Below are 13,464 nucleotides of genomic sequence, written 5' to 3' on the forward strand. Positions count from 1 at the left end.
ATTTGTGCCCGTTGAACCTATTAGAAATTCAAAGGACACTCGAGTGAACAATGTCAGTAATCCGTCAATTCATTATCATATATGCTCTTTCGAGCCATGATCGGTAAGCTCCTCCTGAGCTGATGAACAATAAGCTCTATTGAGCAAAAATGGTAAGCTCTATTGAGCTGAAACGGTAAGCTCCAATGAGCTGAAAATAGTAAGCTCTTATGAGCTAATATATCGGTAAGCTCATACGAGCTATGGTGAGTCCGCAACAAATTTCGGAGCTCGACCAAAATAGTAATCCCAATAACATGTCACTCGTATCCAATGAATCTATACAATTCAAATAGGGCTCGGTAACATATACATTTTATCAATAAAGCATTCATACTTCAAGTATTTCAATTATACATATTCATTTCAATAATTACAAGTATAGAAAAGTTTGATTCTAATTATACAAACTTACCTTGAGTTGCTCGGATGAAAACTATCATCTATTCGCCAACCTTTCTTTTTCCCCGATCTAGTTCCAGTATTTGTTTATCTTGATCTTAATTGACAAAGGAAGCTTGGTCGAATGAAAACCTAAAATTTTTGGCTTTTCTCCTTGCAAGAATCGGCTAAGGAAGATGATGATAACATAAAATGAAATTTTTTAATTATTATAACAATTACTAACCATTTACCATTTTAACCTTAAAATTAATTCAAAATTACAACAATTGACATGCTGTCATCCTCCACTAACCATAAATGAATTATTTAACACTTAAGAACCTTTACTTTAATGTTCTATAGCTATTTGACACTTTTAGCTGATAAAACACAAGTTTTGCACTTAACACGATTTAGTCATTTTTACCGAATTAAACATTTAAACGGTAAAATTTCCTTACGAAACTTTCACATAATTAATCTATCATGCTGTCGACCTTATTAAAATAATAAAATAAATATTTTGAATTCAGATTTGTGGTCCCAAAACCACTGTTCTAATTTGACCTAAAAACGGACTATTACAGTTAGTGCACAACAAGATTACCTCTTGGTGTCATCGTTTAAATGTTCCCTGAAAGGTGTCAATCCTAAGTTTTTATGTTCATTCAAATTAATCCAATTTATTAAATTTGGTTCTTTATCCAAAACTCAGCTCACTACATCTCCATCAACCAACCCTTTAAAAGTTCAGCTACTCATGCTGAAAATAAAACTAATAACCATGGAAATGAAAAGTAAAGAAGCCATAAAAGTAAAGGTTAAGAAAAATATAAAAGTTAATATTTTTATCTAAGATAGCTTAAAGAACATGAAACGAAAAGCATTCAATAAGAAAAATTAAAGCAATAAACATAAAAGGAACAAACTTTAAAAGATTTAAAGTAAAAGAAACTAAAATACATCAAACTAAAGCTAGAAATGTCATTAAAACCAAAGTACAGAGACTGAAAGTGCAAATAAACCTAGGCTATAATGATAACTAACTTAAGTAACTAAAAGAACATTAAAGGCAACAAAAAAGAGCAAACTCTAAAACTAAGAAAGGAGAAGAGAAAAATAAAAACCGTAGAAGAAGTTATAGAAAAACTAAGAGAAAACCTAGAAAAACTAAGACTAAAATTAAGCTAATATGTGTTTCCTTTCTCCTCAGCCAAAATTGGTTATTTTAGGGGGTAGAGTTGTAACACCCTAAAATTTTTATTTCTACTTTTGTGAAAATGTGACACAAGTGTGTATTTGGTTCAGTGGTTAAGTGTTCTGAGTGTGTGTAAGAGGTCTCAAGTTGGCAAATTTTGTTATTTTTTGGAAGTAAGCCTTATCTCTATTCAGTGGGCTTATATTTAATTGCCTATAACTCCATGTTAGAATGAGCTTGTTGGTTCGAGTGGTAAGGGTGTTAGAGTGTTGAAGGTCCTGTGTTCGAATCCTTGTGCGAGCATGTATGATATTTTTTGTTTTGATTGTCTGAGAGTGTTTAGGTTGAGATAAAATTCTGAAGTAGGTGGTTGAGGATGAGAGAATAGTGGAGAGTTGGGATATTGGGGAGTTATCAAAATTATTTTCTTTATATTTTGTTTTTTTTAATTTGATTTCTCTATCTAAAGTAAAAATCAGACATTGGTTTTCTTTTTCCCTGCATTTTCTATCTTTTGGCGGTTTCTCTCTTTTACTTTCTTTTTCGGTCAATTTAGTTTTCAATCACGATATATTGACTTTTGGAGTCCTTGGGGATATGTAAGTTTTGGTAAGTGGTCTCTGTTAGATCTCTTGTCTGTTGGCGTGAAGGTTGCTGAAGGGGTTTTAATTTTTGTAAGGTTACGTTGGAGAAGAGGACGTGCATTTCAACGGATTGGATTGGGCATGCAGTCGTTTTAATTAACGGTAATTATGTGTGCACTTTGTTCAATTTAGCATTTTAGTGACGCAATTCATTGATTAAAAGGTGTTCGGTATCTTGATTTTAGGTTTTGGAAGGCTCGTGATAGTTTTTGCCTAAAATCGGTACCAAGTGTGTACTTGAAACGCAAAAAAATGATGTTCGACTAAAGCTAAAAAACCCACTATCGACACCACAAGGTTGTGTGGTAGGCCGTGTGTAATGACACGGTAGTGTGATCGACAAAGGCCAGGCCGTGCACAAGACACAGCCGTGTAATGGCTGGAGTGTGGCCGTGTAGGTTACATGGGCTATGCCGAATAAAACGTGTGGGCCCATATGGGCATGCCACACAGGCGTGTGATAACTGGGCCTGACCGTGTGATCTACACGGGCTAGGCCAATCTGGACGTGTAGATCCACATAGACGTGTGGGCCCATTGTACTGAAATTTTTTTAGGGTCACATGGGTCGTCCTAATCGACTGTGGGCCTACCGTGGGGTCGGTAAGGGCTTACTAAACCCTAAAACTATGTGTTCTGTAGACTAATGTACTATTATGAGCATGCCTATGCTTATATATCTGTTATCTGTTAATGAAAACCTATTAAGCATGATTTATCTGTTAATTCTGTATGCATGTTTTGTTACTGTGATTGGGGTGGGATGATATATATATTGGAAGAAATTTCTGAAATGCAAATTATGCCTAATACTGGCAGTACATCTGCATTATATCTGATAGATGCTGCATCGGTACAGTGTGGTGTGTAGGGCTGGGTGGGTGTTTTAAACCCCACATGGTGTGTAGAGGATGATGGTAGGATTCTGTTATCTGATTTACATATCTGTAACTATATCTGTATCTGAAATGGGTTCAGGCCCGAATCTGTATCTGTATCTGACATGGGCGCAGGCCCTATTGTAAATCTGTCTGACTAGTGATATTCTATATGTATACATGCTTAACTATGCTGGGTTACATACTGAGTTTACGCAAACTCACCCCTTTTCTGTTTGTCCGTATAGGTAACCCATAGTATTAGGCAGATCGGTGCAGCGGAGGACTCGACAATATCCACCTAATTTATTGTTTTATTTTGTTTTCGGGTTATTAGTTTTGGCATTGAAGTTGTATTTTCTAGGACTCTGGACTCTTTTAAAATTTTGACGTTGGTATTGGGCTTTTGGGTTTTTACTTATTTAAATTGTGATGGTTTACTAAAAACAAGAGTTTTCTAAAAATATTGAATGAATTTTTCTAAACACAAAGATTTTACGAGCTTCCATTACAAATACGTTTTTATCTCTAAATGATTAAAAGAAAGAGAGCTTTGAAATTAATAATAACTTTAAAGGCTAATGAACTGGGAAGTTTTAACTTAACGATAATGGTTTTTCAACCATTTCATGTGACACTTCCGAATTCGGCCATAACGTCTAGGCCGGGTTTTGGGTGTTACACATGTGGCCTGGGACACAGTCTGTAACATAACCGTGTGTTACACAAGAGCGTTTGCCTCTAGTGTGTTAGGTGCAAGGTTTACATGGGCTGTCACACAGCCTGTGACTCGGCCGTATAACCCGAGTTAGAGAGTTACATAGCCCATGCATATAGGCCTGTGAGATAACCACATGGCCCAATCCAGAGCCACACAGTCTGGGCTCTGTCACACGACCTGGAAACATGGTCGTGTGACCCTTATTTTGGAAAATTTTTCATTTTTATCCCAAATTTCTTGTTTTGTTTTGAATTGGTCCCTAATTGCTTTTAAACTATTTTTAAGGCCTCATAAGTTTGATTTAAGACCCGTGAATGTATGTCTTGCTTCATTTTGAATCATATATGAATATTATTAATTAATTTGATGAATTGAATGTTATTGTTATAGAATGTTCTGAATTGTACGATAATACTCTGTAACCCTATTCCAACGATGACAATAATTATAAGTGTTACATGTGCTAAAGACCTATCTTCCAGTTGAAGCGTAACCATTCCTGGACTAACTTCACCAATTCCCAATTTTTTGAATATAGACATGAGCATCAAGTTGATGCTCGCTCCTATATCACTCAATGTTTTACCACAGAAGGATTCTCTAATATTGCAGGGTATGGTAAAATATCCTGGATCTTTCATTTTTAGGGGTAGCTTGTTCTGCAAGAATTATCCGTACTCTTTTATCAAAACTATTGTCTCAAATTCTCTAAGTCTTCTCTTTTGGAAAGGGTGTCTTTAAGAAATTTTATGTAGTTTTGCATCTGCTCAAGAGCTTCTACCAATGAAATATTGATATGAAGTTTCTTAAGTACGTCTAAAAACTTTCTGAACTAGACCTTCTACTTTTGTTATTGGAGCCTTTAAGGATAAATGGGTGGTAAAGTTTTAACTTTTGCTGGACAATTCTTCTACGACACTGTTTTTCATTTGAAAAAGGTGTTAGATTATCAGAATTGACTGGTTTAAGGTTTCCCTCATCAAATTTTTCAGAATTCAACTTCTGTGAAATGGGAGTTTCAACACTTGGTTGAACTTCCTCTTTGTCTTGAGCATCAATAGGCTCATCTTTAACCTTGACACTTTTGGGCTCCAATGTCTTTTCATTTTGTAGAGTGACCGCTATGTAATACTTTTTGCTCAAACATCTCAGGTTTTTGGAGTCATTGGGCAAAGCTCCTTAGGGTCTATTTCGAAGTTTATTGGCTAAATGACCCACTTGATTCTCTAAGTTTTTCAACGTTACTACTTGGCCTTGGATCATTGCATCATTCTTCACCATGTATGCTTTCAAGTGGTTTTTGAACTTGTTGGGACAATCCTAGTGGTTAATTCAGTCTTGATTGCATGTAACTATTGCTAGGACTGGCTCATTGGTTACTCCATGAGAAATTTGGGTGGCTTCGCCATGAAAGGTTATAAAAGTTGGACTGCGGCCTTGGCCTACTTCTGTTCTAATTCTGATTACCCATTTATTAAATGGACTCTGGGTTTGATGGGCAATTTTCGAACATGTTTCCATCTCCACAGTATACACAGGAAATGTTTTCAAATTGGGTAGGTCATAGCCCTTATAACGCCCCTCGCCTGGTCTGGTCGTCGAACCTGAGTTACAAGTTATTACCACCAATACCGAAATAATTATGTAAATTAGGTCATTTAATCATAACAATTTATACCAATTGTACACCTCTAAGATTAAATCGATCAAACAATCATAGTTTATCTGATTCGAGCATGAATAAGGATCAATCTAAAATTTTTCAAAACTTCGAACCGAGTATCAATTATTTTATGACATGTATCGATACCAAAATCTATATCGATACCATTTTGGCATTCTGCCAAATTTGGAAAATACTGTTGATTTGGTAAAGAATCGATACCTTGGTCCTTGGTATCTATACTTTTACCCAAATAATAAAAAATCACAAGTTTGGAAAAATTTTACATGTTCAATTCAAGTTTCCCTTCAATAGACAATTGAAACACAAATAAACCTACATAAAATATCATTCAAATCATACAAAAGTACCTATTTCATCCATCAATCAAACCACGATTTACATATTAACCAATTGACATTCAAAACGCCAATTGTTCAACCATATTACCTACAAATAAAATATAATTCAACCTCTCTTATCTTCATGTTAAGTCTTTAGAAATCATGCCAAATATAACTAAACCTAATCCACATTTATTCATTCAATCTACCTTCAAAATTATCAACCATTCAAGTACTTCAAGTATAACTTACTTCCTTAACATCAATTTGTTTATAAACATAACATATATACATTCAAAAAAAACCATTGCATAAGGCCATTTCCATCATTATTCAATATAGGCACTTATTCATATCAAAACCTATATACATGTCACAAAACCGTTTAGGAACGATTCAAAAGTCTACTAAGATTGATGCTGGATAGCGTGAGCCTTGGAGTGATCCAATCGCTAAGTTCTGCAAAAATTTTAACTACAGAAAACAAAAAAATGAAATAGAGTAAGCTTTAGGTAAACTTAATAAGTTCATAAGAAACTTAACTCAACTTAATGATTTAACAGTTTAAGTGTTTGAAACACAACGCATGACATAACCTATTCTTGGCATCCTTTCATATGTTTGTATATAGTTCCACAAGACCACCAATAAGTTATTAATTCACATTGTAAGATCATAGTATTTAAATTCATATACATGTATAACAAAACTTCTATAACATTCCAAAAATCGAGTTAAAAGAAATTGGGTTTTCAAACTAAGAGTGGTCGTCTCTCGATTATGAGTTTAGATCATAGAGAGTTTTAACAAGTAAATTGGTATGGTTCAGTGGTCAAGTGTTCTAGGTATGTGTATGAGGTTCCGGGTTCGAATCTTGTTTCTGGAAATTTTTTATTTTGCTTAAACCATTACCTTTGAACGTTTGGATTATAAGTTAAATTTAGTCAATTGATGTCAAGCCTCTGTATAATCCTTAATCTTGTGTTCAAATCCCGACGAGAGCAATAGGAGAATGTTTTATTTTTGAATTTTGTTGTATGGTAGTTAGTTTCGGTTGGTTATTTAAAACCTTCCAAAAACCTTCGGTGTGTTTTATTTCTCATTTTGTTCTTTCTTTTTCTACGAGTTTTTCTGTCATTCTTTTATGTTCTTTAGTTTCTTCATTTTGGTTTCTTCTTTTCAAGTGACCTTCCTTTTTGTTATGTTACATTACACTGATTCTGTACAGGGTCTAACTTCTCATTCTAGTTGAACTTATTGGCTGGTAAGTTCGATTTAAAGTTTTGGTGTCGAAAGTTCTTCAACGTAACTGTGATTTTGGAATGTTAGTTTTTAACAATTTGATTGTGAATTAATCACTTGTTGGGCAACTTCTTGTCGTTTAGGGACGGAATTTCATCCTTGTTGCTCCTGCATCGAATCCGTATCAAATGGGTATCAGAAACCCCTTATTCTTCAAATTTTATTCATTGAAAAATGGGACTGTCGACACCACACGGTCGTGTGTCAAGTTGTATGGCAGGCCATGTAACTTGTTGTTCACAAAAATTGGAGAGACACAGGTTAGGCACACAGACGTGTGCCCAGACCGTGTGTAGTTATGAATTATGTAAGGTTCACATGGGCCAGTGACATGGGTGTGTGTCTAGGCCGTGTAACTCACTATTTTTGAATTAGGAGCACACGGGAAAGTGACATGGGTGTGTGTCAAGCTGTGTGGGACGCATGGGCTGGCACACGTCCTACACGGGCAAGCACACAGGCGTGTTCCAGACTGTGTGGAGTCACATAGGCTAGTTCTACAAGCTATGTGAAACCACACGGGTGTGTGAAGCAATATCTAGAACTTTTCCCTTGGGCCACGAGCGTCGTTTGAGACAAACGCAGGCCTACTGTAGGCCCGTACGATCTAAATTAGGCTATATAACTTGATATCTAATGATCTGATGATGAACTACTACTTGTGATCTATACATATGTCTGCTATGTTAGAACTTAAATAAATAGGATCTGTCAGAACGTAATGTGTTATTGTCTAATGTGTACGAATTATCCAGGTACAATATGTATTCTGTTAAGTTTGTTGGCATACCTTTGTGTTACTTTATTGATTAAGAATTTGTGATATCTGATTATGTTAGACTGATTGTTACTAATTCTGATTTATAACAGTGTATATAACATCATGGCAAATCTGAAATGATCTGTTAAGGCTTGATAAGCTTGTTTTACAAAACTTAGACTCTCATGTTTATTGATTTTGTTATTGAAAGACAGCATGCTTACATGCTCATTACTCTGATTCTGCATATACATGCCATGACACATTGCATGAGACTTGGGTTGATGTGAAAGGAGAAAGTTTCTGGCAGTTTAAAGATCTACATTATCCGGTGGTTTATCCACAATTTTGTTCTAGCAACTTGGCTGTACTATAGTGGCTTGACCACATGTATCTGGTCTGGTAGTGTTAACTGCAAAACTCTGGTGGCACCGTCCACCATTATCTGCTGGTGTGATTTGGCTGGATGAGTTCTAGGGGAACTGTATTTTAGTGTGTAACAGAGTTTAGGTAGGCTGTTTTTTGATAAATTTGCATTCTGATCTGTTTGAAAGATACAACATTTGCATAACGCACATTCTCTACTATGTTCTGTTCTGTTTTACTCAGTTCTATTATGTTCTGCTCTGTTCGGATCTGTTCTGCTTGATTTGTAATGTTCTGCTTCGTTCTATTTTGTTCAGTTCTGTTGTACTATTGTTGTGGAAATCTTCGTGATACTTTAGATATGTTCCGTACGGGTTATAAAGCTGTTATTAAGTTCTTCACGTTACTTTCGTTTAAATATTAAGATATGTTTATTGTATCTGAGTTTGGTTATACACAGTGCTTAGCAGCTGACCCTTTTGTCTTACCTTTATCTGCTCAGGTAGACATCTGACTTAGGACCAAGCGGCGTACGGGAGCTCGGATTGTCTTATATTGATACAACTATGATTTGATCTTTTGGGTTTGCAAATTGTTTTTGGATTTGCCTTGCTTTTCTTTTGATAATCTCATCGGTATCTATTAATTTCTAACACAAAACCACCTGAATCGACTAAAATGAATTTTTAGTTTTCAAAGTTAAAACTCTGAAAAGAAATCAGTTTTCAATAAGTTGGTGTAACTTATCCAAATTTGGCTTAAACTTCTAGGCCAAGTTTGGGTGTTACAACTTCTTTGTATCATACCATTCAACCTTGTTCGATATGTAAACATATCAATGGAGTACCCATTCAAATCATGTATTTACAATCATGTACAATGAGTTTCATTTAAATCAAGCATGCACATTTTATAGGCACTTCAATTTGTTTTAGTATCAATCCTTTTAACCATTTCCTTTCCAATATATTACCACTTTCGCTCGGAGAACTATAGTAATTAGCTTTGAATACACTAGACTGATTTGTTCACAAAGTCTGTATAATACGGGTCTATTCACACAAGCTGTAGATCAAGATTATTCATATAATCATTATTCAATGATGCTCGCTCAAGTTGCAGATGCTAGATCTCAATCATCGATAACTTAATCTTTGACTAGTACTCGGTCTGTATCGTTAGGTTTGCTCACATAAGCTGTAGATCAAGGTTGCTTATATAAGCTTTATTTGATGCTACCCACTCAAGCTATCGAGAATCCTCGAATCATGTTGGATTATCAACCATCAATAAAGAAATTCCCTAATCAACGCCCAATTCTCTTTTACTCTTGAAAACATTTACCAATCTTTCATGATTACTATTACTATTTCCGTGCCATTTCAAACTTATAAAATCAACATATATGTATCAATCAATCACATCAAATTTCACATTCATACAATTCCATATATCTATTCTTGTTTTTCATACAACACTATCAATACATATAATTCATTCAAGTATACCTGCATTCATCCAATACATCACACCCATTTTATATTGTTTCAACCCTGTAGTCGTGCACACACTTTTTATATTTCGGTTAGCAATTTATAAAGTTTTATATTTTGTAGCAATATCGTATACATACGATATAGTCACTTGTCAGTTCCAAATTTAATCAATATCATGTATCTATTCATATTAGTCCTTTGTTCCAAGTTTACGGTTTAGTCCTTTGGATGCCAAATGACATTATTTATAAAACAATTGACTAAAGAGTAAAGCAATTTAATTCAAACATAACATGAATTTATAAAGTAAGTCTTATATGAACTCATCTAGAGAAATGACAACAAACAAGGTACTGAGGACTAATATACAATTTCTTCTTTTTCTCGATTATTTATCGGTTGATTCAATTCCCAATCTATAATAATTCATTACAATTTATCAATTCCAATAGCCTTCAAAAATCCTATTACAAGTATAATTCAGTTCAATTTCACTTTTTGGAAGTTCCTTAAAGTTTTGCATTTTATTCAATTTAGTCCCTAAAACTGAAACTATTATAACTTTCACATTTAAGCTTTGTTTTTCAATCAATTTTCAATTTCATCCTTTTACCCTCCAGGATCCAAAATTTTTGAAATTTCATGCTAGTTTTGAATTATTTATATTTTAGTCCTTTAACTCAAAATTAACAAAAATCACTTTACAAATTAGTCTTATTTCATATCTAAGCTTACAAATATATCATTAACATCAAAACATCCAAAAACCATCAATGGTAATTTTTACAAACTTTAACAGTTTTACAATTTAATACCCAAGATAGCTAGATTAAGCTATAATGATCTCAAAAACATAAAAATTACGACAAACAATTTTAAATGGCTTACAAGCAATAGCCGAATCTTAGTGAATTTTGAAGCTTTCTCTCCTCTTCAATGGAGAATAATTTTTGGTGGAAAAGACGAGTGAATATCTTCTGTTTCTTTCCACCATTTGTTTATTAAATTATGATTTTTACTTTATAATTTTTTTAACATAAATTATAATTTTGCCATGCCACAACCGTCTACTAATCTTCAAAACTGGATAATTGCCACTCAAATACTTGCAATAATTATCATCTAAATTTTTAGTGAATATAATTCAATAGAATTCAAGTTTTATGATTTTTATGATTTAGTCCTTTTTTTTCTTAATTAACAAACAAAACATCAAATTTTCTGAACCAAACATCAATTCACCTATACAATAGCTTTGTAAATATTCAATAAAAATATTTACAAATTAGATTTATAAAAATGAGGTCTTGATACCTCATTTTCCAAAACTACTAACTTTAGATCAAACCACTTGTACTTTAATTAATCGATCAATTAGAAAAAATTACCATATCAAAATTCACTATTTTACTATATTTAACTCATAAACATTAATTAATAATATTTACAGGCTCACTTATCAAAATTGGGGTATCGAAATCACTTTTTTTGATACCACTGAAAATGGGTTGTAAAAACTCTCCCTCCTTAGAAAATTTCGTCCTTGAAATTGAGAAGTTTGATAGAATTGCAAATTTCAATTTGTGGCAAGCTTGAATGACAAAAATACTAGTTCATAACGGTCTGAAAAAGGTCGTTACATGGAAGAAGCCCGCAGATATGGATTAGTTAGAATAGGAAGAAATTGATGAAAAAGCCTTGTATACAATTCAGTTGTGCCTCACGAATAGTGTATTGCAAGAGGTGTTGATGGAGAAAATGACATTCGTCTTATGGAAAAGGTTAGAAACCCTTTACGCAACAAAGTCTCTAGTTAACTACTTGGTTTGAAACATCGACTATACATGTTTTGTATGGACGAAAGTGAGCACCTTAGAGGTCACATCAGTTAATTTATTACTCTTTTAAATGATTTAAAGAGCGTTGAGGTTTGGATTGATGATGAAGATCAAACTGTGCTATTATTATGCTCTTTACCCCATTCATATAAATTTTTCAAGGAGACCCTGATTTATGGCAGAGATAAACTCTTGTTCGAGGATGTGAAAGGTCACTTATTGAGTAAAGACAAACTCGACAATGAGTTTGGTTCGAATAGCAAGTCAGATAGGCAAGCCTCAATTTTGGTAGCATTAAGGAATCGAGGCAAGAGATGTTGTTACTGCAAAAAGTTAGGTTACGTTAAGGCAAATTGTTACAAACTATGAAATAAGAGGGCTACTGAGACTAATGAGAAAGAATTAGTTTATGCTAATTTGGCCGACGACAAGGGTGATGATTGGTTGTTGATTTCTACGACTGAAAGGTCTAAGTTTACATCCAAATGGATCATGGATTTGGAGTGTTCTTACCATATGTACCCCAATAGGGACTGGTTTTCCACATACAATTCAATTGAATGTAGAGTTGTGTGTATGTGGAATAGTTCATCCAGTAAGATAATCGGTATAGGTACCGTTTAGATTAGGATGCACGACGGGACAATTAGGACATTGTCAATGTACTAGACTTAATGAAGAATCTCATCTACTTGAGTATGTTAGGCTCAAAGGGTTGTAGAATTAACATTGAGTCAAGCGTCATTAAAGTGCCTTATAGGGCTCTCGTTCTGATGAAAGGTCGAAAGACTGACAGTCTTTATGTTCTGTAAGGTTTAATAGTGATTGGTAAAACAACAAGTCCCTTGTCTGTTAAGGAGGGAGTCGACTCATTTGAAGTAGAGGCAATTTTTGGTCATAGGAGGGAAATAGGTATGACCCTTTTGAATAAGAGAAGTTCTCTTTTAGGTGCAGGATTTCGAAAGATAGAGCACTGCGTTCGTGAAAAGCAAACTCAAGTCAGTTTTGATTTGACAGTGCACAAGCGAAGACTTGAAGTTTTCCGATATCAAAGTTCAAGCACAGGTTGGACTCAGCTAATATCCTACAAAGTTCAAGATAGGCCAATGGCTGGCTCAGCAAAAAAGGCATTGTAGAAATATGAGTCAAGGTGGAGATTTGTGGAGTATGTCTTACATTTCGGTCAAATTAAGACACAAACAGAGAGCAATGTCGCAACGAGGAGCCATGTGACGTCACGATGACACGACGACAAAATAGGGGAGAAGCAAAAATAACGTCATGAAGATAATATAGTGGACGTCACGACATGGCAACGTGTCATGCAATTTTCTCGGTTTTCTTCTTCCAGTCAAATTTTGATTATTTGTTCTAGTTGAACTCTAGTATAGATTATTTTAAGACCACTTGACCTACGAATTTAGCCTATATATAGGCCCCTTTCTACCCTAGAAAGATTAGCCCCTAACACATTTAAGTAGTAGCTTTTATAAGCTTTCAGAAAATTTTGTGTTTAAGTTTTAAGGGTTCTTATTTTCAGGTTTCGGGGTTTAGTTTTATCTTAATTTTAGTATTCTTTGTTTATGTCAATTTAGTAAAATTATCTTTACTCATGGTTTTTTATCCTCTTCGAAAAGAGATTTTTTCGCATAAAATTTTCGTGTTAATCTTTTCAATTTCTTCGTCATTTTTCTTATTTATTGCTTACACAAATTTATCCCAACAACTTCCAAAGACCAAGAAAATTTTCAAAAATCTATGATTACCAAAATATGAAACTTTTAACTCAAAAATTACTGGAAATAAAAAAAAATGTACAATAACAAAAGCT

This window comes from Gossypium hirsutum, chromosome A01 (genome assembly GCF_007990345.1).
Source record: "Gossypium hirsutum isolate 1008001.06 chromosome A01, Gossypium_hirsutum_v2.1, whole genome shotgun sequence".
Classification (NCBI taxonomy): Eukaryota; Viridiplantae; Streptophyta; class Magnoliopsida; order Malvales; family Malvaceae; genus Gossypium; species Gossypium hirsutum.